Source organism: Triticum urartu, chromosome 3 (genome assembly GCF_003073215.2).
Source record: "Triticum urartu cultivar G1812 chromosome 3, Tu2.1, whole genome shotgun sequence".
NCBI classification, from domain to species: Eukaryota; Viridiplantae; Streptophyta; class Magnoliopsida; order Poales; family Poaceae; genus Triticum; species Triticum urartu.
Window position 1 is genome coordinate 477940851 of NC_053024.1, and position 4745 is coordinate 477945595.

Sequence of the window (4745 nt, forward strand, 5' to 3'; positions counted from 1 at the left end):
TAGTAATACTTCAAGCAAACTAATCAAAGCAATCATGTCTTCTCAAAATAACATGGCTAAAGAAAGTTATCCCTACAAAATCATATAGTCTGGTTGTTGCTCTATCTTCATCACACAAAGTATTTAATCATGCACAACCCCGATGACAAGCCAAGCAATTGTTTCATACTTTAGTAATCTCAAACTTTTTCATTTTTCACGCAATACATGAGCTTGAGCCATGGACATAGCACTATATGTGGAATAGAAAGGTGGTTGTGGAGAAGACAAAAAGGAGAAGATAGTCTCACATCAACTAGGCGTATCAACGGGCTATGGAGATGCCCATTAATAGATATCAATGTTAGTGAGTAGGGATTGCCATGCAACGGATGCACTAGAGCTATAAATGTATGAAAGCTCAACAAAAGAAACTAAGTGGGTGTGCATCCAACTTGCTTGCTCATGAAGACCTAGGGCATTTTGAGGAAGCCCATCATTGGAATATACAAGCCAAGTTCTATAATGAAAAATTCCCACTGGTATATGAAAGTGACAACATAGGAGACTCTCTATCATGAAGAACATGGTGCTATTTTAAAGCACAAGTGTGGAAAAGGAGATAGTAGCATTGTCCCTTCTCTCTTTTTCTCTCATTATTATTTTTTCTTTTTTTTCTCTTTTTTTCTTTTTTCTTTTTGGTGGGCTTCTTTGGCCTCTTTTTTTCGTGGGCTTCTTTGGCCTCTTTTATTTTTATAAAGTCCGAAGTCTCATCCTGACTTGTGGGGGAATCATAGTCTTCATCATCCTTTCCTCACCGGGACAATGCTCTAATAATGAAGATCATCACACTTTTATTTATTTACAACTCAAGATTACAACTCGATACTTAGAACAAGATATGACTCTATATAGATGCCTCCGGCGGTGTACCGAGATATGCAATGAATCAAGAGTGACATGTATGAAAAATTATGAGGTGGCTTTGCCACAAATACGATTTCAACTACATGATCATGCAAAGAGTAATATGACAATGATGATGCGTGTCATAATAAGCGGAATGGTGGAAAGTTACATGGCAATATATCTCGGAATGGCTATGGAAATGCCATAATAGGTAGGTATGGTGGCTGTTTTGAGGAAGGTATATGGTGGGTGTATGATACCGACGAAAGTTGCGCGGCACAAGAGAGGCTAGCAATGGTGGAAGGGTGAGAGTGCGTATAATCCATGGACTTAACATTAGTCATAAAAAACTCATATAATTATTGCAAAAGTCTACAAGCCATAGAAAACAAAGTACTATGCGCATGCTCCTAGGGGGATAGATTGGTAGGAAAAGACCATCGCTCGTCCCCGACCGCCACTCATAAGGAAGACAATAAATAAATAAAATTGTGCTCCAACTTCATCACAAAGCGGTTCACCATACGTGCATGCTACGGGAATCACAAACTTCAACACAAGTATTCTTTAAATTCACAATTACCCAACTAGCATGACTCTAATATCACCACCTCTATATCTCAAAACAATTATCAAGTATCAAATTGATCATAGCATCCAATTCACTTCCTATGATAGTTTTTATTATACCCAACTTGGATGCATACCCTTCTAGGACCAATTTTATAACCATAGCAAATACCATGCTGTTCTAAGAGACCCTCAAAATAATATAAGTGAAGCATGAGAGATTAACAATTTCTTCAAAATTAAACCACCGCAGTGCTCTAAAAGATATAAGTGAAGCACTAGAGCAAAAATTATCTAGCTCAAAAGATATAAGTGAAGCACATAGAGTATTCTAATAAATTCCAATCAAGCGGGCTTCTCCCAAAAGGTGTGTATAGTAAGGATGATTGTGGTAAACTAAAAAGCAAAGACTAATAGCAAAACACATATCATGTGGCGAATAAAAATATAGCTCCAAGTAAAGTTACCAATGAACGAAGACGAAAGAGGGGATGCCTTCCCGGGGCATCCCCAAGCTTAGGCTTTTGGCTATTCTTGAATATCTTGGGGTGCCATGGGCATCCCCAAGCTTAGGCTCTTGCCACTCCTTATTCCATAGTCCATCAAATCTTTACCCAAAAACTTGAAAACTTCACAACACAAAACTCAACAGGAAAGCTCATAAGCTCCGTTAGTGCAAGAAAGAAAAACCACCACATAAGGTACTGTAATGAACTCATTTTTTATTTATATTGGTGTTAAAACTACCGTATTCCAAGTTCTCTATGGTTCATACCCTTACATACTAGCCATATATGCATCAAAATAAGCAAACAACACACGAAAGGCAGAATCTGTCAAAAACAGAACAGTCTGTAGCAATCTGTAACTTTCGGTTACTTCTGGAACTCCAAAAATCCTACCAAAATAGGACGTCCTGGGCAATTTGTCTATTGATCTACGGCAAAAAGAATTAACGCAAAATCACGTTTCTGTGATTTATTGAATTTTTTTCTCATGAGCGCAAAGTTTCTGTTTTTCAGCAGAATCAAATTAACTCATACCATAGGTTATCCTATAGGTTCTACTTGGCACAAAGACTAAATAAAACATGAAAACACATCTAAACAGAAATGTAACATCCCAAAATTCTAAATTTTGGAATGTTATATTAAACAGATCGATTTTTTTGACTTTTGATTGATTGAGTGAAATTGAGTGAAATTCGAAACTTCTTGAAACTTAAATGAGAGGGAATAAAAGGACTTTCCCAAACTTTCATTTTTGCATTCTGATCACCATGAATTCAAATTCTTTTCAAATACAAAACCCTTGAGCGAAGATGATATGACTTCTTCCATTTAATTAAATGAAAGGCTATTTGAAAATATTTGAATTTCATTTGGAAATATTTCAATTCATAAACTTCATGCAGCTCAATGATTTTTATGAGAGAAGATAAAATGACTTCTTCAAATTATATGAAATATGAGTTGGGAGTTTCAAAGGATCAAAATTTAAAATAATTTTGAAATTATTTTCAATTTGGAGTTATTTCGTTTTTTTCAAATTATTTTTCTCCAAAAATAAAATATACGGAAAATAGGGTAACATGATTCCCTACATCATAAAATTGGAGAGAAATAAATTTGAATTAATTTTGATATTTTTATAATGATTTTTATTGGATTTTATTAGACCAGTAGCACTCTTTAAATTATCTGAATTTGTGTAAATTTTATTTAATGCTAGGCAAATGTTCAGCTTGTGGAAAATCTTTTTCTAAAAATTTTGATATATAATATGCCTATTAAGTTTACGTTTATTTTCGTTATTTCGGTTTTCCTTTTGTTTCTATTTAAAAAAAACTGTACGTGCAACCCATATTTATTTATCGCCTACATGCGCAGTACAGTAGCTTCTGGCGCCCCATTGTTTTTTTCTCTCTTAAATGGGCTAGGCCCAGCCAGCCTTTTTCATTTTTTTTACTTAGGCCAATTTTTGTTTAAAAAAAAACTTCTGTGTATGCGCGCGGCCGGCCGAGGCCTTTAGGGCCCGTACGAGGCGTTAGCCTTTTTCTCCTCTGTTTCGTTAAATTACGTCTATGTTTAGTCCTATATTGCTTAGCTTTTGACCCCTAAACCTTTTTTCCACCTATAAATATAGACCTATAGAGCCTCCAGAATCATCTGATTCGGATTAAATCAATATTTTGGTTTGACTAGATTCATTTAAGAAAAATATTTTTCTTCTCTCCGACGCGACTTTTGAAAATTGTCTCTCTTTCCGAAGTCATCTTTTCTCTGCCTTATAAAGGTATCTTTCTTCGTTTTTTTATATCTCCGTAGTTTATTATTTTCTAGACTCATACGTTACAATAATTAGATTACCAATTAGTCCCTGTATTTATACATTAGACCTAAATTTTTTTTAGCCGTAGCTATTTTTCTTCCGTAAAACAGCTTGGCCTTGATTTTTCAAATAGCTATAACTTTTTACTCGTTCATCCAAATTAGATGAAACCAACGCCCACTTCTTCGTTATGATCCCATCTATCCAGTAAAACAACTTAAATATGTTTTTGAAAGTTTTTAAAATTTGTATTCAAACAGATTTGTATTTGAACTTCGTTTGATCGTAACTTGAGTTTCGTAGTTCCGTTTGAGTTGATTCTTTTTGCAAATTAAAACTCTTGACCTAAACTTTCTGATAAGGCCAAATTCACATAATTTTGGTACTGTTAGAAATTGTTTTATGTTGCAAGAGTTATTTTCTTGGTTTTGATGTTTTCTGAACTGTCTTCTTCGTTCTTCCCGTTCTTCTGAGTGATTGCTTATGTGTGGTTAATATTGCTTGCTCACGATAGATTGAACGGAGTGTGACGAGTAGAACTATCAAGAGTTATGAGTGCGAATCATCTTCATCAAAATTGCAGGCAAGTTCACACTTTGATCATACCTCTTTCATACCCAGTTTTTATTGCATTAGATCAATCCTCAAACATTTTATGATTAGGATCTAATTAAATTGTGGGATGGGAAGTAGTTGAGGTAGTACCAATTACCTGTTTATTATCAAACCCTTGGGAGTTACTATTACGTTATGCTTACTTTGCCATGCTATGCTCGTAGACGTGGATTGGGTTTTGAGAGTATCCATGACAGATGTGAGATTGTTAATTAACGGTTTACTTAAGGTGGCAACTTAAACACACATCTGGGTGGATTGAGGCACCTGGGTATTCCAGGATTGCCTGTCTAGGCACCTGGGTAGACCAGGATTGCCTGTTTTTTTATGGACCGCCACCC